Source organism: Urocitellus parryii, chromosome 1 (assembly GCF_045843805.1).
Source record: "Urocitellus parryii isolate mUroPar1 chromosome 1, mUroPar1.hap1, whole genome shotgun sequence".
NCBI classification, from domain to species: domain Eukaryota; kingdom Metazoa; phylum Chordata; class Mammalia; order Rodentia; family Sciuridae; genus Urocitellus; species Urocitellus parryii.
The window spans coordinates 77,833,392-77,858,863 of NC_135531.1; the positions used below are offsets into that span (position 1 = coordinate 77,833,392).

The 25,472-nt window shown below is 37.9% G+C and overlaps 1 long non-coding RNA gene and 1 pseudogene across 4 annotated transcripts in view; one reads left to right on the forward strand and one right to left on the reverse strand.

Annotated features, from left to right (window-relative positions):
• The window catches only part of LOC144255745 (uncharacterized), a 471,309-nt gene that overhangs the window by 111,211 nt on the left and 334,626 nt on the right, over positions 1-25,472 (forward strand). The window lies entirely within an intron of this gene.
• LOC113180720 (elongation factor 1-gamma pseudogene) lies at positions 18,767-20,068 on the reverse strand (annotated as a pseudogene).

Sequence of the window (25,472 nt, forward strand, 5' to 3'; positions counted from 1 at the left end):
AGAAAACAAAATTGCTTACCTGGAATGTTTGTTCTCTGACTAATAATGGAGTCATGCTGATCCACCCTGTATACCTGTGAGTTCCCAAAGGTTTTGGCATTGAGAGAGGGGCATTAGAAATGGTTTGATTCACATACATGACTAAGGGAGCCAGTTGGGGGAACCTTGGCAATACTCACTGGGAGACTGATGAAACTTGAAAAGGTTGGCAGGCACAGAGGCCTGCAGACCTTTTACAACAGAGTGACATTTTTGTGATCTAAGGGACATTCTATTCCATCTCTGCCATATCACCTTCATCCAGAGAGGCTGAAAAAAGGATATTAACTCTAAGACGGCTGTGCTGCAAGTTTTCCTGATGCCAGCAAACATTTAAGTAGTAAAAGTGTTATTGTTATTACTGAATCCTCATGGTAACCCTGTGAGGCACATATAATTATCATTGGCATGTGACAGACAAAGAAACAGTCTGAGAGAGGTAAAGTGAGGTAAAGCACGCTGGTAGTTGAACCATGGCTGTCTGACTTAAATCCTGACTTTTTTTTCACTTTACGGTGCAGAGCTTGGCAAGCAGTCAGGCTCAGAGAAGCTGCCAACTTGTTTATATGTTTTATTTTTCAATTATGTGACACTGGTTCTTTATGGATTGTTTGGATTTGTCTGTTACCACCAGCAATTCAGAGGGTTGTATATCATTCTCCATTGGCTATAAGCTCGTGAACAAATTATGCTACACATTTCATCCATTCAGCTGTTTAAATTATCCAGCAAACCAAATTCTTGTTTTGCTTCTTGCAAGGTCCTGCTTGACTTGAAAAAGGAAAAAAAAAAAAAAAAAGGGTGTTTCATTTCTCTCACTATATTTAGCTGCCTGGGACAGTAACTTCTACCTGCTCTTTGAGACATTGGTCCAAAGCCAAGGCTGTTGTGCAAGAGAAGGGTGAAGTGGCTGGATTTAGACTGTATCTTGTGTCAGCCATTTTGACAAGGACAAAATTTTGAGGGAAATACAGCCACACATGGCTGTAGGAAGTGCTGATTTTCAAACCCACTTGGTGTGGTTTGCTGTTTTTCCCCACTAGGTTTTCTTGATCAGCTTGTCTTTGAACCACTGATTATTTTAGACAACTCTTCTGTGAAAGGTGATATATTCTCTGCTTGAATCTGTGGCAAATCCTTTCTCCTTGCCCTTATTTTCTGAACATGGACCTATTGAAAATGTCTCTAGAAAAGTTATCACATTTTTTTTTCTTGAAATTCCTAAGGAGAGCCAAATCTCTCTTCTTTAAATTGATTATGGTATTCAGCAATTTGGATTGTGTTTAAATATCAGAAGAAGGCCGATGATGGCAAGGCTGGTTGAACTCTGAAGCATCTTCCTCTTTGTTTTGGCCAATATGTTGCTGGTCAAGTTGATACCACAGACATGAGTTATTCATTAGGAGGAAGACAGCAGAGTGGATTGTGAAGAACTCAAGTCACAGGGAAGGACCCCCCACGCCATTATCAGTAACTTTACCTAATCAGTATCCCTTACCTAATCTCAGCCCTTGAGAGTGTAATTTCAATTAACCTCCTCTGAAGCTGCTCCAAGTGGGGTGGAAATAGCTTCTTGTCATTTACTGTATCAGAAACCTCCATACTTGCTGGGAGATAAGGATCCTTAGAGCAAATCATAAGAACTTCTGTATCTTGATTGCTGCTAAGGTATCTCGAGGACCTAAAGTGGCTCATCAATGAAATAGTGCTTGTGAAAATTTTAGAACAAAACCCAACAGTTCAAAGTGTATTCTTCTTGGGAAAAACTATTCCCAGCCCTGTGCCCTGCACTGTCCCAATCCCTGTCACACAGAACAGGACAAAGGAAAGTGATAGAACAAGACCCAGGGAATGGGAACAAACCTAGCTATTGGCCTAGCCACTCCTGCTTAGCACCTGTCATTACTTTAGAGGAGAGGACACTCAGTCTAACTACTCAAACCTACCTCTGTGTAACAGCTGCTGTGTTGTTTCCATTTCATCCAATCACTTAGTAAGCTGTTTCCTGCTTATCCATGGTTGACTGGATCGTTCACAAATCCTCTTTGTTTGAAAGCCCCAGTTTAAGGCCCTATTCCATTACCATGCAACAGCCTCTACTGTCTGAGTGAAGGGCTCTAGCTGGTTGGGTCCCAGGTACCTGATGACATGAAATGAGGTGACAATTCCACAAAAGTGCTCTGAACAGGGGAATGACATTGCCCCTGTCAGAACTGGCAAAAAGATGCCACTCTTGGGGAATATTCTCACCAGTGGATGCTGTTCACAGCCTTTGTTCATGCAGATGAGTCACACAGATCATCAAAATTCTCCAGAATGCTTTTAAAACATATAATTTCCTGTGCCCTGTCACCTGATAGTCTAATTCTGTAAGTTTGACGTGGCACCCAGGAATACATTTTCTAAAACTTTGTAGATGATTGATTGCAGGAGCCTTTGACCTAAACAATTGATCCTTCCCAAAGGAATGATTTATCCTGAATAAATGGGGAAGGTTTTGAACTTTAATAGTTTATTGATCTATCTAAAAATGCATTCATTTACAGGGCATCAGAGGGCTCTGATTTAGTTCTATGACTAGCCCTTATTAATTAGAAGCACTGACTGAAATTCGTGGGCAGCATCCATGTCTTTACAGTCTCTTCTTAAGTTGCTTTAGTTTGACTCCTGGGCTGGTGGGCTGTATGAGTTGCAGTGGTATCTGATCAGCACTATCTCCCCAAAATCCCTCTGCAGCTCAGCCTCTCCCTTGTGACAGTCCTACCCAGGCATGGAAGTACATCCATGGCCTTAGTCTATTCTCTTGCACCCAGCATTTGTCCCATCACATGTGAGTTATATACAATGTGCCAGGGGTGAGTGCTACATGAACCCTCTCTTTGAGCCTTTCCTTCCTTCCCCTAACATGCTGGCTTCTGTCTCAGTTTACCAGCCTAACATTCCAATTCTTCACTGGATCTGCAGCTTACCTTGTGTTTTAGCCACTACCTGTGCACTGACTCACTGCCTGAACCCTGGCCCTTTTCTCCTGTGGCCTGCTCCTCTGATTCTCTGCACTGACTGAGGCTACAATAAGGACATGAAGTGAAGTGTTCTATGTAGCCACCAGACTGCCCAGGGTAAGGCCTATTGTCTAGCTGGGTGAGTCTGGGCAAGTGACCTAACCACTGCTTTGATCTTCATCTCAGTTTCTTTGCTTACCTAAGTTCTTTTTTTTCCATTTTAAACACAAGGAAACAATAACATTTGACTCACAGAATCATAAGAATTAAAGAGACAACATGTGCCAGATATGTAGAAATGCTCAGTATTTGTAAGTTGCTTTCATTATAATTATTATTGCTTGTTCTGAGCCATAGAACCATTGCCTACCTGATTGCAATTTTATGAATTTTGTCATCTACATGAGTCCAGTTCACTGTATCCTTTGGACACTGTCCTTGTGCTGCCCAGCACTTCTGATCTCAACTGCCTAGTTCCCCTTCTCCCACCAACTGTACAGACATTGGCTGTTTTTTGATAAATCTCTTGTGCAACCAGTTTCATTTATGATAATTTGTCCTCTTTATTTTTCCCCTGGCAGAATTATTTAAGTTCCTTCGGATACATAGCCTTTAATTTCTTACCGGTCATCATTTTTCTTGCAATTTAAACCTTTTTTGAATTCTTTTCTTTTAGCTGCTTAAATCAAATGCAGATTAAGAAGGGAACAAGGTAGGCTGAGGGTAGTAGGGAGATAATCTGGGGTTTCCCACATGCTTTCTGCTTAATTTTCATTCAAGACCATGCTAGTGTGATGAGCCCCAGAATGCAGCTGTCCTTTGGTGGCTTAAAAGCTTATGCTCTTATCGGAGAATTTCCTATCTCTTGTTACATTACTTTACCAAAATGAATAACATCTCCTCAAGCAACTGCTAAGGTATAAGGGAAGGCTTTATGAGAGACTGCTCAGTGGTGAGGATAGTAATGATGGGTCAAGAGAGAAAGAGTATTGCTTTTTATTCACAAATATTTGATTAGTCTCCTTTGGTTTTTTTTTTTTTTTGTGTGTGTATGTGTGTGTGTGTGTGTGAAAAGTATTGGTCTAGGTGCTTAGAAGAATATGTATGAATAAAACACAAAAATCGGTGTTGTAGAAAGGTTCCAAAGGTGAACATAAAATCAGTTGTTTTTCAATAAAAATATTTTTGTTAACATTTGGAGGGCAGAAATATTTTAAGATGTATTAATAATTAAGACAATCAAGGATTAGGAATTATGACATTTTATAGCATGCTTGGTGAAGATGTTAATGATATTTGAATTAGGGGAAAGAGACCAAGAGGTGGGAGGTGGAGAGGGAAGGAGGAGGTGCTGGGGAGTGATATTGGCCAAATTATATTGTTATATTGTGTGCATGTGTGAATATGTAACAACAAATCCCATAGTTATGCATAACTATAATGCAACAATGAAAATGTGGATAAAGAATAAAACTGGTTTTGATATTAAAAAATAAAAAAACAAGTTATAGGACTTAAAAAAAGGAGTAAATGTAATAAGTTTGGCTTTGATAAGAAGTTTACATTTTCAAAAGATAGACTGAATATTGAAAGGCATTAAAATTTTTCCTTGTAGTTTGAAATTTTCTAGAAAATGTTGATGAGGCTGTGAGAGTCTAAGATAAATTGTGTGCTATAAAATTCACAAGTGTTGTTTGACAGCAGTCATTCTCCAAGAAGTAATGGAAATCTCTTGAATTCTTCATTCGTTGGTGTTTCTCAGTGGAGCAGGAGCGATGTCCTTAAGAAGAGTTAGAGGGAGCAGTGGCAGGAAGGGTAGGAAAGCGTGACACTGGCTTGAAGATGGTGCTCTCCGCACACCTACGTGGCAGGGTTGCCTGGTGGGTGGAAGGGTTATGTGAGGACATTCTGTGGCAGAAAACTGAAAAAGGTACAGAAAGGAGAGGGTATTTCCCTCACCTTTAAAAAATGCAAAATACTTTAGGAAGAGTCACATCTAAATTTTCTTATAAACATCTTAATATCATAGGAAAGAAAGCCACCTAAAATTGTATCTTAAAAATGGTTCTATTTTATTATATTTAAATTCCATATTAAAATGCTAGAAAGAAAAAAAAGCACAGCTCTTAAAAGACATAGAGGGGGAAAAAAAGACAGAGAAAATTTAGAAATCCCCAGAGTGAATTCAGCAAACTGTTATTGAAAATCCAGCTTGTGTCCAGCACTTTGCAAAGACCTCTTGATTAAAAAAAGTAGGCTAAAGTCCATCTCTAGTTCCCAAAGAACACACAGTATAGTAAAAGGCAGGGGTAGGAGGTGGGAACCATTATACACAACACCAGATAAACACTGTTCAAGGTTATAAATAGTCTATAAGGTTAATTTCCTCAAATTTCAATGGAGGGGTTAGCTGGTTCTCAGTATTATCAGGTTTTTCTCTCTTTTCCTCTTTTTACCTTTATGACATTTTTGTGATCTTACAGTTTAAATTGTAAATCCTCTCAAATCCTTTTGAGATGTATCAAGATGTAGTTTTAAAAAAATTAGTAAAAATCAGGTGTGGTGGAGCATGCTTGTAATGCCAGTAGCTTGGGAGGCTGAGGCAGGAGGATCACAAATTCAGTCAGCCTCAGCAATTTAGTGAGGCCCTGAGCAAGTTAGTGAGACCCTATCTCAAAATAAAAAAAGAAAAGAGCTAGGGATGTGGCTCAGCAGTTAAGTGCTCCTGAGTCCAATACTTGGTACAAAAACCCCAAAATTCTTTGATACAGTAAGATTTTAATACACAAATCATAGTTATAGTAATCTTACTGTTATATAAAATCACCTCTCAAACAAATGGGCTATTCAGAAGAAGGCTTGGAGTGATCTGGAGGGGTGGGCAAGGGTCAGGATTTTTCCTTATTTGAAGAGATGATGACTTGGCAATTTCCTTACAGTCATGTCACTTAGCTTCCTGTTCTTTTTATTCTAGCTGAGGGATAAAGAATTAGGCCAGGACTGGGAAGAGAGGGTGTCTGTGAAGATGGAGCACCTTCCATGTAAGGAGGTGAGTTCAAGTAGTTCTAGGGATACAGGGTGGGAAAATGAGGCCCATCTAGGCAATGAGGGTCCCAGATGGTTAAAAAGATGTCTAATCCCAGGGATTAAGGTCAAAGATGAGATGTCACTCAGTAGCTCCAAAGAAGGATCTGGTGAGTATAACCCAGATATTTCTATTTTAAAAAGTTAAGTCAAGGGGCTGGAGTTGTGGCTCAGCGGTAGAGCACTCACCTAGTATGTGCAAGGCGCTGGGTTCGATCCTCAGCACCACATAACAATAAATAAAATAAAGGCATTGTGTCCAACTTACAACTAAAAAATATTAAAAAAAAAGTTAAGTCAGGGAAAATCTTCTGTTCAGACTTAATGGAACATGGTTGCTCTACTCACAACACTTAGGACACCAAATGTGTGGGTTTTCCACACCAGGAATTTCTCCTATTCACTTCAGACACCAACAGCACATCAATGATTCAATTCAATTCTAACTTTCCAGATCTATGGCATACCCCACAGGTTGGAGTTCAATCCCACAAGACTGTCCCCCACTTTAGATGCCATTGCAAACAGAGTATTATAGATGCTTCTGTACAGTTTGGCTCTATGACCCATTCCCCTCCTCTGGTTCAAAATTTGCTGTGACTGCTCACAGAACTCAGGGAAACATGAATATTAGTTTATTATAGGGGATTTTATAAAGGATATAAATAAACAGTCAGATGAACAGGTATGCAGGGCAAGATCCAGAAGGGTTTAAACTATACATTGTAATTGTTTTGGACCCATGGAGTTTGGGATATGTCACCATGTTGGCTAGTAGATACATTTACCAACCCCAAATGATCTCCCAATCTCTGTGTTTAGGGTTTTTATGTAAGTTCCATTTTGTAGGTATGGTTAATTAACTGGTGTTTGCCTTAACCTCCAGCCCCACTCTATCCCTGGGAATGGGGGTGAAAGATCTACCCTTTCAATCACATGGTAGATTCCTCTGGCAACCAGCCCCCATCCACCAAGTGTCCTCAGCATAGACTCAGGTATGGTTAGAAATGGTTTGATATTAATGACAAAAGATGTTTTCTCACTCTTATTTCTTTAGGAAATTTCTATTGTTTTATTTAGAAGCTGTTTCGGGAGCTGGGGAAAAGGACCAAATATATATTTCTTATTATATCATAAGAAAGGATAAGAAGCAAAACTGTTAAGATGAACAAGTACTGACAGGAATAAAGATCATGTGTTCTGGGCTGGGGCTGTAGCTCAGCGGCAGAATGCTTGCCTAATATGCATGAAGCACTGGGTTCAATCCTCAGCACCACATAAAAATAAACAAATAAAGTAAAGGCATTCTGTCCATCTACAACTATAGAATAAATAAATAAATAAATAAATAAATAAATAAATAAGATCCTGTGTTCAAAGGGACCAAATTATTTGTATGGTTTTAAATTTCTTTTATCCTGAATTTCAAGCTTAGGGATGTAGCTCAATAGTAGAGCACTTGAATAGCAGCATGAGGGCCTGGGTTCAATCCCCAGCACTATAAAATAAAAACAAACAACAACAAAGAAGCAGCATCTATGAAGGCTGAGGCAGGAGAATCACTTGAACTCAGGAGTTTGAGACCAGCCTGGATAGGGTTAACACAGTGAGATTCTGTCAAAATAATAATAATAATAATAATAATAATAACAATATAGTTATTGAGATTTTTATGATAAGCATTGTCCATGGATAATTTTCTATTTATATCATTCAGTTTAGTAAAAACTTCTTTTATACAAAAAGAAAAACTGAATTGTATGCTAAATGTTCTGAGAGGTATGTATGGGGAAAGTCAGTGGGAATACAGCAGTTTCCTGACCCTCACCTTATGTTTGAAAGTTACATTTGAGAACTATATTTTTTTTCTATACATTACAAATTTAAACATATTTGGTTTAATTTATAAAATAGGCATAGAAAGAGATTAACAATAATAAGTCATAACAAAACAACAATTATAAGAAAAGTTAGGTGAATATGCTCTTTCTCTCTTGAAATATCTTATTGTACTTTTACCTTTTCACTTAAAGCTGCACTTTGCAACTTCTCTTTGGCATATTTGAATTACCAGCATCACTATTCTTGTAGAGCCACTATTAAGCAAAATGGGTCTTATTGAACACGCTGAGATACAGTAACAGATAAGGGGGCTACTGTGTATTATTTCATCCAAGACTCTATTGTCTCCATTAGTGGAAACTACACAAATTGCAGGCATAGTGATCTTGTATGAAAAGAAATAACCAGCCTTGCAAATCAACCTACTAAGCTGCACTAAACATCCAATTGTGGCGGGAATTGGTTGGTAACCACTTCAAATCAAGAACGGAACACATTATAATTGTTTATTTCTCTTTCTTTCATTATGTGAGAGCAGGGACTCTATTTGATTTATTTTAAGTTATGTAACTAGAAGCTAACACTGTATGACACATAGTCGGTTTTCAAGAAAAATTATTAAATGAATGAATAACTCTGGTGAGGGGAGAAGTAGAAAGGGAGAAAAGCCAAGAAAGAAAATGGAGAAAACTGAATTGTAATTATTTTCCAAGAATCATCCTTGGCATGGGTGACTCCATCTAGAATGGCATATTAAGTAACAAAGAGTGTCTTAATTTCAGTTTTCCCAAATTGCAGATTTATCTTTCCATTGATGGCATGTTTCTTAAAAACAATGTTAGATATTTGAATGATATCTAGGACTTAGACTAGGAGAAAATATGTGGAGTTTCAGTCCAAAATATATTTGAATCACCTAAAATTCATCAAATAAAATAAGACTATTGCCTCTAGGGAACCCTTGGCATGCAGTATTACTGTCCATTTGCTATAGAGTGGGTAATGTAGCACCTTTCTGAAAGTGCCTATTTAATTCATCTGAATTAAGTGGGAATAACTGACAGGAGAGTTTTAACCACAGAGGTAAAGTAACTGTCTGAATTGCAAAGCCAAGAATGAGTCCAGTTTAATGCACACACATTAAGAAAGGCACTGCAAAGATGTGAAGTAGGGGCCTTGAAAAGGATCAAGGATTAGTGCTTTAAAATCGTGATAGCACAGAGAAAAAGGCATTAGGAACTTATAGCCATTTTCTAAAGCAACCATTCTCACCCTGAGTGCAAAGGATGCCTTTCAGCTGGAGTGACTTTTGCCATTGCCTGGTGCCAGAGAGCTGAAGCCTTGGCAGTCAGCTGCACACAGCTTCTTCCCTGCAGGAGTGCCAGCAAGGAGAGGCTTCCAGAGCATGTCTGCACAGGAGACCTGAATGCTTAGGCTCCTTAGGTTCTAAATAAGGAGATTCATTCTGACTAAGAGTCCTCCTTAGTCAATCCTTGATGAGTACAGAGATGGCAGCCCTGTTGATTTCATTATGTTATTTAAAAGAGTGTGTTGAAGAAAATGTTAATAGGTCCCCATGACTGATGATATGAATGATATGCATTATACCATAAGAAAAGATCAATTTTTGCATACCTCATATTATCATCAATCCCTCTATTTTGTATACTATCAGCTTGACCTCTTAGGCCCTCCCAGAATTTCAGAATACAGTTTCAGACATCAAAGAAAAAAAGTTTAAGAAGGATTATTTTTCAACAACAAGTAAACGAATAAAATAGCTTGACCATTGCCTCTCGGCAAATGCACAAAATTTTTAGACAGTAAATAAATAGAAGGTTGTTTTAAAGTGCAGTCCACCTGGAGAAGTAGTCTGGAGATAAACATAAGAGCAAGAAGGATGGTTGAAAAGGAGAAGAAATCTGGACAGGATATTCTTCAACCCTGTGTCTCCAAGTGTGGTCTGTGGACCAGTGCTGTCCACAGCCCCTGGCAGAAATTCAGTCCCTCTCATTCCCCTAACTGACTGAATCACAATCTGAATGTTGATTCTCAGGTGATTTATATGTACACTGAGGTTTGAGAGCTTAGTTGACTCTTGGAGACCTGAGAGGCAGGGATCTGAGAAAACCTGCATTCTATGGGGGTTTTCAAACTTTTCTGTATATGAAAAATTGTTAAATAGGCAAGTTCAGGGCCCAGATCAAAAAGATTCTGTTTCCATGTGCTTGTGTGTACCTAGAAAATTTGTATTTCTAATAAATTTCCCAGGGCTTCAGATACTTATGGTCACTGACAACACTTTAAGAAACCTCTGCCATGGATATCAAGATCTCACAAAGGAAGGGAAAATCTATTGAAACAGTAGGCCTTAAAAGCCTTCCTCCTCAGAGTAGGGAAATGAAGTCTCCTGTTTGAGACAGGAGAAATGGTTGCAGGACCCCACATCCTGCTCTTTCTAACTTTATGTTCTAGTCACGCTGAGCTCTTTGTGCTTTCCTCAACTCACTGCATGCTTTGCTATCCTGTTTGCTCTGCTCTGGTTTCACAGTCAGAAGGGCCAAATTTGGATCACTGTGAAAGGCATGTACAGTACTAGTTTTGTGACCTCAGGCAAGCGATTCACAATCTCTGACACTTGGATTCCTCATGTGCAAAATAGGCCCTGTAGTACGTGCTTTGTGGGGTTATTGCCACAATGACAAGAGAAACGGCCTGTGTAAACTATGTAGCATATTATTCATCATGTAGCAGACATGGTTTTTTCTTCTTTTCAGGCTGAAGAACTACTTTTTTTCCTCTAAAACTTAGTTGTTCTTTGTAGGGTTCTTTGACAATCTCCCCTTGCTGCGCTCTCAGAGTACTTAACTCTCCTTGTGTCTCTTTTGACAGGTTGTTATTAGTTTGTTCTCTCTCTACCAAACTGTGAGCTCATCAAAACAAACGACAAAAGCAAACCCTATTTTATCCCTCTGTAGTTTTAGCATCTCACACAACATAATAATGGCAAGCTGATTATGTGCAAAGCCCCGTTCTCAACGCTTAACATATTAGCTCATCTGAATCCTTGGAATAACCCTATGAGGATTCCTGGATGGGGAAACTGAAGTATGGTAAGGTCACACTATGAAGTGACAGGCCTTAATTTAAACCCAACAGTTTGGTTCCAGAGTTCAAGGTAGCAGACACTGAATGGAAGCTTGTTAAATTGCTTTGCATATTGAGTTTTTTTTTTTTTAAAGAGAGAGAGAGAGAGAGAGAGAATTTTTTAATATTTATTTTTTTTAGTTTTCAGTAGACACAACATCTTTTATTTATTTTTAAAATTTTTTTATGTGGTGCTGAGGATCGAACCCAGCACCCTGCACATGCCAGGCAAGTGTACTACCGCTTGAGCCACATCCCCAGCCCCTGCATAGTGAGTTTTAGCAACTTCAGGAGAGGTCTTTCTTCTCAAAAATAAATAAATAAATAAATAAATAAATAAATAAATAAATAGTGTTCTAAAGATGTCAAAGGAAGAAGTCAAATCATCGTTCAGTTTTCTGATGTGTCTTATTAACCTGAACAAACATCAAAACAAATCACACATATAAAATGTTTAATGGGTTCCTTCTGAAATGAAACCTTGAAGCTGTTATGATATTGCAAAGATAAGTACTCAGATTATTCCAAAGAGCAAGATTTTTGTAGAACAAGAGTAAATTAATATAGAGATTCTGATTCCTGAAATAGAGATTTCTCTTTTTAGCTTCATTGAGGCATGATTTATATATAATAAATTTCACTCATTTAAGTGTATGGCTTGATGAATTTTGGTAATTATATATAGCTACATAACTTCCAACACAATCATGATATAAATTATTTCACTCTAGAAAGAAAGTACCCCATGCCCTTTGCATTTTCTCTTTTCCTCACTCCTAGTTTGCATAGTGAGTTTTATCAACTTCAGGAGAGGCCTTCCTTCTTTAAAAAAAAAAAAAGCAAAAACAAACAAAAAAAATCAAAAAGGTGTTCTAAATATAGTGACAGAAAGCCATTGATTTGCTTTCTGTTACTATAGTTTTGCCTTTTCCAGAATGTCCTACAGGTAGAATCATACAGTATGGTAGTCTTTAGAATCTAGATTGTTTTGCTTAATATATATCTTTTGAGATTTATCTGCATTGCTTTTATTCATAGTTTTTAAATTATTAATAAATAGTATTTCATTTTATAGCTACATTTGATTTGTTTATGCATTTATCAGTTGATGGGCATTTGGGTTGTTTCTCATTATTGGTGATTATGAATAGACCTGCTATGAATATTCTTTGTGTGGAAATATGCTTTAATTTTTCTTGGATAAATATCAAGGAGTAGGTTTCCTGAGTCATATGATAAATCTATGTTTAGCTTTACAAGACACTGCCATTATGTTTTTCATATGGCTTTACTGTGTTGTATTTCTCTAGTGATGTATTAGAATTCTGGTTGCCTCCATCCTTGACAATACCTGGTGTTGCAAGTCTTTTTAACTTTAGCTATTCTAAAATCACAGTGGTAACTCTGATTTTAATTCACAATTTCTTGATGACTAATGATGTTGAGCATCTTTTCTGAACTCATCAACCATCTGCCTACCCTCTTCTGGGATTGCCTGTTTAAACTTTTTGCTCTTAAAAAAATTGAATTCTGTAGCTTCTTATTGAATGGCATAAATATATGAACATATAACAACACTTGATGGTATATAACAACACTGGATATAAGTCCTTTATCAAATATATGTTTTGCAAATATTTTCTCACAGTACATGGATTGCATTTTTGTTGTCTTAAATTGTGTCTTTTGGAGATTAAAAGGGGTTACTTTTTTATTTACTTAATTCATGTTTTCTTTTTTGTGCTTTTTGTCTTAAGAAATTTTCCCCTAACCCAATGTCACAAAGATTTCTTCTTTAGAAGTTTAATGCTTTTTTACATTTAGGCCTACCCTTTGTTTCAAGTTTATCTTGTGTTTGACATAGAGGTTAAATCCTGCTGTATGTAGTTCTGCCTTCTTGCTGATGTGCCACATAGCTCATCATGTAACCCTGTGGGATTAAACATGGCCATGTAGAAACTAGTTATAAGAGAGCATGTGGGTGTGAGACTCAGGGAAACCTTTTAGAGCTGGTAGCTATTCAGTTCTCAAGTCCCACAATAAATGGTATTGTTTAAATTAGTCTTGTGATTTTTCATGTGGGATGTGCAAAAAGAATGTGAGGGAAAAAAATTCATAGTAGATGAGGAGCTCAGGTAATTTTCTGAAGTCATTAAACTTTGAGTAGATAGATATATTCAAATCAAAGTTTACTAGATAGAATAAGGAAAGGCTATAGTGCCTATTTTTAATTCCAAGTTTTGTTGGATGTTTTAACTAGTACACCAGTAGTATTGTTTTGCTTTTTAAAAAACTTTTCTTCCCATTTCTAGGAAGCACAAAGTCCTTATTGGAAGGGCTTCATTTCTTCTTGCTGCAAACCTCATTGAAACAGAGAAGGATCAATCTCAAGAAAAATTCTCAGCTTGAAGTCTTTTTTCCTAGCCTGCCTTTTTCCCATTCCCACATGCTTTGATGCTAAGATAGTCTGAAGTTTCAAAATGCCAACAAAATTCTCTGTATTTGGGCTTTTGGGGATTGTTAATTATTGGTGGCAATGGATGAGTGTTCAGCACCTTGGAACTTTTGCAAGAGAAACTTAATAAGGATACGTTTGCTGTAGTTGGAAAAGTTTTTGATGAACAGCTGACCTTTCAAATGTTTATATGAGTTGAATCTCTGAACTCCTGTTAGGAAGGTCCAAGTTCTAATTCAGACTCAGACACTGAATCTCTTTGTACAGAGAGCTTTTAAATATCTTCAGCTTTAGTTTTCACATTTTGTTTTACAGGTCAACTTCACCTATCAATTAACTGGTAAACATTTATAAAAGTTTTGAGAGGATGAAACATACTCTCTCAGAGCAGTGCCCTATTGTTCCCTTTCATGATTATGGTTTGCTATTCACACGAAGTAAGTGCATTTGCATTGTAGAAAGGAAATGATTCTACAGTTCCCTAACCAGGGGATAGAAAAAACATGTTCCTTTTACACAGAGATTGTGAATAAAGCTTCCACTGTTTGGAGGGGAAAATGCAAAAGGAAGCCCAGTTGTCTGGATTAGGTCACTTAAAAATACCTTTAAAAATATTTACATAAATCTCCACTGGCTAACTGATTCTCTGAGCATATTCTGTAAAAATTTTTCTCAATTCCTTCTGGAAATTCACACATACATAATATTTTTTGTCCATTTTGTCTTACATGAGGCCTCAAGTTCATGGTGCTCAGAAGCCAATCCATACAACTAAAATAACTAGGAAGGTGGAATCTGGAAGAAAGTTGAGCCTGAGAAATTAAGAAGGGACTTCATAGAGCCGGCATGGTGGTGCATGCCCATAATTCAGCAACTCAAGGGGCTGAGGCAGGAGGAGCAAGGATTTGAGGCCAGCCTGGGCAACAGAGCAAGACTCTGTTTCAAAAAAATAAAAAGGATTGTGGATGTAGCTCAGTGCTAGAGTACTTGCCTAGAATGTGGGAGGCCCTGGGTTCAAGTCCCAGTACTGAAAACTGGGGGCCTCCTTTCTAACTATGCATCCCCCCTCCCCACACCGCCCCATTTCACTATAGTATTTCTTCTTTTGAGTCATTGCCTAAGTCATTCACTTAGGTGGGTTCATGTGTTGCGTATCACCTGCCCCAGTTAGCCTGGTGGTCTCTCCCTAAACAGTTTCACAAAACTCCCATTGTGTTTCTAGACAGTATACAGGGAGCAGCAAGCCAGGACACTTCCATAGCTTCACTGGAAAATGTCATTTTGAAATCACTCCAAAAGTGTTCGTCATTTTGCTTATGGATGGAGTATGAAGGGAATTCTCAGAGAATCATATGTCTTTGATGTAGAACTTCATTTGGTTCCCATGAGGGAAAAGACAGGGTTGTGTTATTAGAGACATGAAAGAAATCAAGGGATATAGGCATCTCTAGTGGGGTCTGATCACACCTGGAAGATGGTGATCTCTGCTACATTCTAAACCTGGAAGGTATTTGGAATGGAGATCAGAGGTCACACTTAGGTGTTTTACTTGGCCTATATTTTGCTCAAAAAAATTGTTTTTCTTTTAAAGTCTCTGGCTCAGTGTTTAGATATTCAAATGCAAACAAAACCATAAATGATCCTAAACCCCAAAGTTTATAGGCGATTTCACATAAAGATCAGGAATTTCAGTTTCTTTTGAAACCATGGAGGATCTGGCATTCCTGGATCTGCATTTGTAAGTGGCAAAAATCGACTATATTGGAGCAGCAGATACTCTTTTGGACACTCTGAAGCATGTCTCCTGGCACCATGATGTGTAATTTTTGCATACTCTTGTTCCGAAAAGGATGAGTGACTATCATTTTATCTCTATTCCTTTCCAAAGAAAGGAACTATCTTTATAGAGAGAAAAGAATGATTAAGATGAAATATTTTGGCCTTTTTCAGCTGTTTTATAGTCAGAAGTTCACAAGATTATCCTTATATGAACTAATTCACATATATTTCTGGTGCTTTGTCTGAGAGGAAGGTGGAGAACAATGGATGTGTTAATTTTATGTAGGCTTCAAAAGCAAATTAAATGTTTTTTTTTTTTGTAAATTTTTTTAAAAATGGTGTATCTAGAGATTTAGGGCCTTTTTTATATGAAAACTTTGTAAATGTGACTACTTGACTACAAAATAAGCCATTATCCATGGCAGCTTGGCAAATGCCAGGATTATATTCATACCTAGAAAGAGGTAAAGTGACATCCAGACACCACCAATACCTCTTTAGTGAAAAAGAATGGGTTAGTTTGTGAAAGAGCCTTTATTCTCTGATAGTTTTCTTTTATAATCCTGCCTTATCCACTAGATTACATGCAATTTATAGTGGACACAAGTAGCTCCCTAGATTTTCTGGCATTTATTCTTCTCCTTTTCATCATCTGGATTTCTTTTTTGGGTGTTATCTCTCTTCTGTCCAATGTAGTCCTGGGGAAATGGGGATAGTAAATCAAGCCTCCTTGCATTCCTCCTGGAGAAGTACTGGGTTCTTACCCTCTTGTGCTGTGTAAGCCAAGAAAAGGGCAAATGATCTCAGATGGGAAAGCTGAACTTTCCTGGTTAATTGACTCTTGAGCTGAAAGCAATAATTGAAAGCAATAGTTGAAGTTCATGCATTCCAGGGATATTGCCATGATGGTCAGATATTCCTAGTCTTGTTCTTACCCTATTCCCAAATCTGGTTCTCCATGTTCTCTGTCAATTCCATGAGATTCTCCAATATTCTGCCTTTTATTTTGGTAGAGTGTTTTCTGTTGCATTATAATTCAAGTGCTCTAACTGATCTATCTAAGTTCGGACCCTGTTTCATCACCCCAAGGCTACCATGTTGGTCCACTCCTCAGAAGCTGCACCTGGAATATTGTAGTATCACCATCTAAAATACCATATTATTTTTCTGTTGAGTTCCTTCCTTTCTTCCTTCCTTGCTCCCAGTGTGGGGGATTCAACCCAAGGCTTCATGTATGCTAGGCAAATGCTCTGCCTCTCAGCTACATGTCCAGCCCTTTCTTAGTGATTTTTAAAAGACTGCCTATCTATGCCCACTGCAACATAACTTTCAAAAGGACAGATGGTGATCTCTGCTACAATCTAGCACATGGAATAGTGTGTGCCACACTGATGTTTTGGACATATGATGAGGCCTTGGGGGTAGTTATTATTGTTATTGTTAATATATTATCATCTTTGCTTATATCCATATGATCTAGCATGATGCATACTGCAGAATAGGCACATAATACATTTTGGTTTTGTTGTTAAGCCTAGATACTATGACTGTTAAAGAGGATAGAGCCATCAGGATCTAATCCTTTCATGGTTTCCTTTGGTTAAATGGTCTGTAGTAATCATAGGGACTAACTCCACCCAGTATTTGAGCTTGTGTTCACTTTGATGCGGGGGGCGGGGGGAGGGGAGAATACAAAACCATCAGGACAAAACTTGCTTAAAGAAAGGTTCAGATTAGTTTCAGCAAGTTTACACAGTCAGCGTTTTGGAGGTGAAGCTCTGAGGTTGAATTAAGCCAAGAAATACAATTGATCATGCTAGTCTGCAAATTTCATTTGTAAGTTCAGTTGAAGTGTAAGTGGAAGGGGATCATGTCATTAGTTCTTTTAGAAGCAAAGATTTCCAGGATAGGAAAATATGTGTGGGCTTGCCCAGTCAGTGAGAGATGGGCTGTCAATGAAGTTCCCAGGGACACTCCTTGGGAGAGAAACAAGGATATAACAAGGGACTATTACTAAGGGAGACATTTTGATCCATCCCTTTATTCTCTTCTCACTGCCTCCCCCACGAGTTAAACCAAATGGTGTGGTATTGTGATGAAAAGATAAAAATAATTTTAATCCAAATTTAGTCCATTCTTTCAATCAAAAGAGTTTTTTTCTCCCTTCTGTAATCAGGCATTCTAATTTTCTTATCCCATTCCAAAATTGTGTCTTTTAGGTTGGCAGGGCTTCAAATGGTTTTAATCATAATTTATAATTATTTAAGCTATTTCAGTGATGAGAATGTCTATGATTATAGGATGCTGTTGAAAAATGAGTTTTCTTTCAAAATCTCATTGGTCAGTTTTGATTTAGTTAGAAAAAGAATCACAAAGGCAAAAATATAAGTTTTGAGAAAGTACCCTTTTTAGCTTGAAACACTAACTTGTGTTCTTCTCATCAGAAGTAAAAGAAAGATTTTATTATAAACATGAGAGAATACTGCTAAAGATGAACTACTTGTAACAAGAAGAGAGCTTTTCCTTTAGCAATTTTGAAATGCTGAGATACTTTCATTTTTCTGTTATAACTCAATTCTGGAACCAAGAATTTCTTCCTTGGATTATGAATTCCCAAACCCTAAGAGCAGAGTCCAAGTTTTTTTCTGAGACTCTTTTTCTTCTTACTAAAAAATAATAAATGGCACTGGCAATATTTGAGTTAGATAAATCCAGGCTAAGGTAAATTCAACTCGTTCACACCTGCTGTTCAAATCAAAATCACCTGGGGCCCGAGGTTGTTCCCTTGTAACAAAGTGAGGAAACAAGCAAGGAGCTCCCTTAGTGGGGATAGAGGATCAACTCAGATTTCATGTGCATGTGACAGTTGATGAAATAAGATAACCACCCAAGACTTCCCAGCAGGAGTTCAGTGTTTTATGGAGGTGGGGTTTGTTTCGCAGGTTGTTAGTGAATATTCAGATGACAAAATCAAGTTTCCATTTTTATTTCACTTTGTATCTATTTCAATAAGTGTTTTTGTATAGATGAGGTAAAATAAAGTAACTGTCCACCTTGGACAGTGTGATCATTTCCACTACTTATCAGATAATGTGTAGTCAATGGAGCAACTTGGAGGCTCTAGAGAACAGGTACTATTCCTACTAATTTTTGCTCTCCAGAGTCTAGCATAGCATTCAGGACATGGTAGGAGATCCACACATGCTTAATGTGAGACAGCTCAACTAAAGAGATGATTTTTTTATTGTGATCTAGGTTTTTGATATATACAAATGTCATCAATGATTTCTTCCTTTCTCTCTCTCTGTCTCTCTCTCTCTCTCTCTCTGTCTCTCTCTCTCTTTCTTTTCCCCAATGTTCAGTTTCCTTTAATGAACCCCATCTCCCTGAAGGGAAGCTAGGTGATGGTAAGAGATGTTCACTTGAAGATCTTGCCCTGATGGAAGGCTTTGCCCACATGCTGCAAGGCCCCCTCCCAGGAAAAGTACTCTCGAACCAGGGTCTGGGTCTCCTCGCTGCCAGGATCCAGTTTCTTCCATGCGTATGACTCTCAGTCTACATGACAATCTGGACTCAGTGGAAAGGCAAGCTCCTGACCCAGACTCCAGAAATGGAGCTGCTATTGTTGGTTCCAAAGAGGATGACACTGGCAAAGGTGTTCTTCCTCAGATTTTCCAATCACTGAAACATTCCAGTGATGAGGTTGCAACTCATGAAGGTCTGGGTGAGCTCTTCAGGAAAGCGGTACTCAGCGTACCACAAAGACCAACCATCCTTATCAGAATGCTCCCCGAAATATGGCACGGCCACAGAGAGCGTGTCCTCATTGGAGTATTTGCGTTTAAATTCATCCAATACAAAGGTACTCTTAGGCAAGTGAGCAAAGGGGTCCTTGGCCTTGGGCTCAGCAGCCAGTGCCTGCTCACATTCATCCATTTCCTCCTCTGGAGCTGAGGCAGGTGCCTTTTTTCCCTCTTTCCAATCGGCCTGGGGCTTTTGCTCCTCTTCCCGCAAACCCCTTTCTTTCCGTGGGGTCTCCTTTTCAGGCTGTCTCTCTGCAAACTTCTTAGCATCAAACTGAGCCATCTTCTCACAGTTTCACCTCCCCCAAGACAGCCCGTAACTGGAGCTGGTTAATGCAGGTAAGGAACCAGCGACTGGTATTGGGAAAGGCCTGGCGAAAAGAAGGTTCCAAGACCTGTTTATAGAGCCACAGCAGGGTCCAGACAACTGTGATGTCAGCCAGTGTCACTCCTTCACTCACAGGAAAAGTCCTTGTCTTCAAGTGAGCATCCAGCAAGCCCAGAATTCGCCTCACCTCCTCCTTTGCATTCTCAGTGGCCTGTTTGTTGTGGTGCATGATGGCCAAGGTAGGGAACACCCAGGTACTGGCTGGGGGCATTATGTCACTATCATCAAAGCTCACCCACTGCACCACCTGGGCTGCTGCCTCTGGAGTACTTCCCCGCAGCTCCTCATTGCTCACATAGTAGGTGGTGGCATTGCTCTCAAACACTCAGAATCCATCGTCACCCTCAAATGCTGGAACCTTGCCAGAAGGAAATTTGTGGAAAAATTCAGGGGTATGGTTGGTTTGGCTAAAGTGGAAATGGAGTGGTGTGGAGAGCACGTGGACCTGAGCCCCACTGTACTGAGCAGCGATGAGGGCCTTCAAGGCCCTTCAGTTTTCAGGGTATGTGTACAGGGTCCCAGCCGACATGGTGCTTCTGCAGATAAAGGGGGGGGGGGGCTCTCATGCTGCCGCAAAGTAAGCCACCAGGGCTCATCAATGATTTCTTTTTTTTCTAAATGATCTCTTTGGTTTGTTCTATTCAAATAAATATGGCATTAGAGGTCCTTGGGGTACATATATAAGGTTTCTAATAATATTGCCTAAATTTGAGCAAATTTAAGAAGAACACTCATATCCACTATTTTATCACATTTGTATCATCTCTGTGATGTCCACAATCTTAGAGGTGAAGTGGTTTTTCTTTGTCATTATTTATTCTGACATCTAGACCAGTCCTCTATTTTACTAACCGCATGGTGGCTCACATTATTTACTTCTAATAAAAAAAATTTCATTCCTAAGTACTAGTAGAGGTTAAAATAATGATGGGGAACTCAGAAATAAGGTTTCTGAAACTTTTATATTCTTGGCATGAGTTTTAAGGTGTTATTTTAGGTGGCTATTTTTCCAGTTAAATTTGGAATGATGGGAAGTCCACTCTGATTCTCTTCTCAGACGTCCTTTTCAGTTGCCTCCTCATCCCAAATCTTTAAACATCCCTCCTCCTCCTCCTCCCCCTCCTCCTCCTTCTCTCTTCCTTTACCCTCTGATTTTAAATATCTTGAATTGCCCCCCCACAAATAGATGGGGTCGACTCAGATTTAACTGCAATTTATTATATCTTTCACATTTTTCATCTAAATGTGTTAACCCCTTAGAGGTTAACTTACTTTTTGCTTATATTCTCATCCTGTAAGAATTATCTCACATATCCATAGGTAGAGATTCATACATGTGTACTTACTTAATAAGCAAGGTGATAGTGGCCCATACCTATATTTCTTAATACTTTTAAAAAATATTTTTAGTTATAAATGGATACAATATCTTTATTTTATGTTTATTTTTTATGTGGTGCTGAGGCTTGAACGCAGTGCCTCACACAAGCTAAGCAAGCACTCTACCACTGAGCCATAACCATAGCCCCCTATACTTTTTTTTTTTAATTTTTAAATTTTTTTGTGATAGATGGACACCATACCTTTATTTTCTTTATTTATTTTTATGTGGTGCTGAGGCTCAAACCCAGTGCCTCACACGTGCTAGGCAAGTGTTCTACTACTGAGCTACAACCTCGGCCCTCTATACTTCTTAATATTGACAACAAATACTTTAAGCATTGATCTCATGTCAATATGAAATAAGTTAGTAATAATGGTAACAAAGCAATATAAATTATTTAAAACAAAGCTGAAGGTTACAGCAACTATTAATATATAACAATAGCGTGTACTGAAGGTAACAGTAAAGTTATCTTAATGCCATTTTACTTTATTCCCTGTCACCTTATTTACTCTGATCTTTGATATTTAGATAGGACATCAAATGACTTTAATGACTAGTCTTCCACAATTATCCCTTTCCATTAAAATTTTAAAACTATCCCTATCTTTAGAACTCAGTGTTACTGCTTGCTGCGTACAAATGTATCTTAACCCAAGGGGATAGTTTATATTTATTGCAAGTGCTCATATTTTACCAAATCAGGCTCTGATTTAGTATAATTCTGAGCCTGTTACTTATTCTTCAGCCTTTAAGAGCAAACCAAGCATGGGATATAGTCTCCAAAATTAATGACACTATTTTACTTAACATTTTAAATGTGTATAAAGTGCCCTTATATTTAAAGAGTGAACCTTTGGGTTGATAGTTCAATGATTAAAGACTACATGAATGTCATATTTCATGGTAGATATGAATAATTCTGACTTATGATTTCCAGTGACCTCAGTGACTTTTCTCTGTGATGGGGCAGGCATCTAAAGGTTAGCTTTTCAAAGGTTGAAGCTAGCATAGTGGTGAGACTGAATCAGATATGTGAGTGGATTCTTCATCGAATGGGGGACATTGTGAGAGGACTTCTAGATTGTCTGCCTTTGAATCCCGGCACTGCCATTTCCAGACCCTATGGAACAGCAAGCGAATGATTTTGACATTTTTCTGTTTCTTTCTTTGCAAAAAGGGAATAATAATAATAGTACTTCCCTCATAAGGTCATTGTGAACTTGAAATGAGATACTCAGCTTAAATGCTCAGTTAGCACTCAATAAAAGTCAGGTAGTTAGTTGTTCCCTCCTCCTTCTCTTCTTTCTTCTTACCTTTCTATGAGATATTGCTATATCTTTTTTTTTTTTTTCCAAATCATCTGCTTGCATTTGCTTGGATTTACCTGGCGCAGAGGACTATTCTCATTCCAAGCACTTCCCTTCCTTTTCCAAATTGGCAGTGGTATGGAATGCTGTCTCCCTAATTTGTTGCCCCTTTCATTTTTAGAATTTTGATATTACTTAGTAAGAGAAAAAAAAGAGTTTAAAGGCATGGGGAGGGGATAAAATGTAATTCTAAAGACTTCTTACATTTATTATCCTTGGTCTGATTCTCGTTTCCCTCACAGGGATGTTCTCCATTTATTCAAAAAGTAACTGCTTTCTCTTTTCTCAATGAAGACTGGCTTCCAGAAGGATCAGTGCAGAGTGTGGTGGGCTTGTTTGATGGGGCGATTTTTTTATCGATTCCCATTTCATCCAGGAAAGTTCCTTCTGGTGATTCATTTGCAAACTCAGCACAAAGCCTGATATATTATTAAATTCTCAAATTGAGACAATATTTTTGTTTGCTTAGTATAGAATTTACAATTTTACAAAGAATATATCACTGCAATTTGTGAGGAAAGTATATTGAAATATAGCCTATGAAATCTATCTTCAATGAAGTCATTGTTGAAAATGTTTCATTCTGTCTTAGAAAAAGTTCAGTGTCTTGCTTTAGGATAAGTGATTATTGATTTATCTTCCTAAGTAGTTGTTCTGTTTTATCTGAGAATTTGTATTGTATGCACTGTTGAAGCTCATCTTTTTGACATTTTGCTCCTTCAATTTGTTTCCTCTCTCTCTCTCTCTCTTGCATTTGTTTTAGGAGCTTTATGTTTTAATTATTTTTGTAAACTTCCTTAAATATTTCCCGAAACCAAGATAGTCTCTGAAACCTTTTATATTTGTGAGTATTCAAACCATGACATCCTACAATCCTTTGTTTCCTCACAATAATGACAGCTATCATTTGTTTATCTCTATGTTTTACAGACTGTGCAAAAATACTTTGTAATAATCTGTTAACTTCCATTATTAGCACTATGCAGAGAACATTAGATGAGAAAACTAATAAAGGGGCTAAGGTCATAACATTAATAAGCCAGGAAGTCATATTTTGAAATCATTTGGACCCAAAGCTTGGACTTTAGCCTCTAATTACTTGAAACAAAGTGGTGAAGTGGATTGGTCCCCCATGTTGTGAAGGCATATTGACTTACTTCATTTGTACATTAGGGGCATGAGTATGTTAGTTATATAAAACTTCATTAGCAATGGCATTTGAACAGTTCAATGATCTCAGCCTTTGAAATAGGTTGGAATAATTTAGCATTAATATAAAATGTCAAATTATAGATCAAGGAGAGTATAAAAGACATTATTTTTATGAGTAGTACTAGAAAGTGAATGCAAGGATGCTCTACCACTTAGCTACATCCCTAGCCCCTTTAACTTTTTTGAGTCAGGGTCTCACAAAATTTCCATGCTGGCCTTGAGCTTGTGTTCCTACTTCAGCCTCTGGAGTCACAGGGATTATTTTGGAGGGGAAGTACTGGGGATTGAACTCAGGGGCACTTGACCACCTGAGCCACATCCCCAGCCCTATTTTGTATTTTATTTAGAGACAGGGTCTTAATCCCTTACTTTTGCTGAAGCTGGCTTTGAATTTGTAATCTTCCTGCTTTAGCCTCTGGAGCTACTGGGATTATAGGAATGTGTCACTGCATCCAGCGAGTCACTAGTATTATAGGCATGTGCCCTCACACTCAGACATAATAGATAAATTTATGTGCAATCATCCCCAAGATAATATTTCCTTAGTTGATTTAAAATTTATAGAGAGGCTGGGAATGTAGCCCACTGATAGAGTGCTCACCTAGGAGAGGTACTAGGGTCTGAATTAGAACAATATATATTCCATGCTTGTATAATTATGGCAAAATGGGTTCTACTGTCACGTATAACTAAAAAGAACCAATAAAAAAGTGAATTGTAAATTTATCTGAAAATGAACTAATATCAGTGAGTATTGCTATTTGCTGTGTCTGAAAACTAAAGTGATTCCAGCCATACTTTCTAGTTGTCCAGATGAATTGTAAAGGAGAAAAGGACAGCCTGTTTTCTTCTTGTCTTGATTGATAAGTCTAATTTTTTCTTTACTCTAGAATATACTTTATGGTCTTCCTATGGAATATTAAATGACAAGAGGAAAGTTGTTTTTCTCTCTCACTTTTTGTTCCCAACTCTCTTTAAGACATTTTTTCCTAACAATTTTGGAGAGCATTCTCCTTCTAGGCATTTAAAAGCTTTTTTGGCATGTAATGTTGCCAGTGTTAACACTGGCAATTGGTGCAATTTACAACAGTGCATTAAATATAAATCTCATTTTTATATCACTTGCTTAAAGTTGATTTGTGATAAAACTTTGTTGTTAATGATAGATTTGTCTTATGAAATATTGCATGTGTCACCCATGCAGTTGAACTATATGGATGTAGGCAATTACATGTTAATTTAAGAAGTATCTGTGAGTCCCTACAAATTCATTTTTGTTGTGTCTTTGTTAGCTTTGAATAAGGCCATGATGAATTTCTGTGTCCTTGAATTAGGTAATTTCCTGTCTGGGAAAGAGACACTGAGTCATTAAAATAAAAGATTTTAAGCACTTTTTGGAATTTCAGATTAGCTTCTGACATATCTGAGTAACTTCTCAGCCTTGAGATATTTTAGTGGCATCCCAGTCCCCTTCATGTGATTAGAATATTGTAGTTTATATGATCATTTAGCAGTTTATCTCAAGTGCTTTGAGATCCCCTGAGGAACATGGAGAATCATAATATTTTCTAAGTATTTCTGGTCTGTCTCTTTCTGTGAATGAATGGGGCATTTGTTTTGGTTTTCACTGCACTGTATTTGATTTTAGTTTTGACCAGGGTTTCCTTGGCCTTGGCCTCTGCATGGTTGTTTTGCTTAGAGCATTCACCTTCAGTGAGTCTGACTTTTCTCTTTACTTCTTTAGTTCTCTAGAGACTTTTTGGTTTCTGGTTTATTTATTTATTTATTTTTGTTGTTGTTGTTCTAGGTCTATGCCTTTACCAAATTAGATTTCCTCCCCAATTTAGCCTTGCTTTTTAAAATAGATGATGAAAGTAATATTGTCCCCCAACTTTTCTCAACTTCAGCTCAGGTTTGCATGACAGAAGTAAGTCTGACTGAAAATGATCAAAGTAGGTGTTTTCACA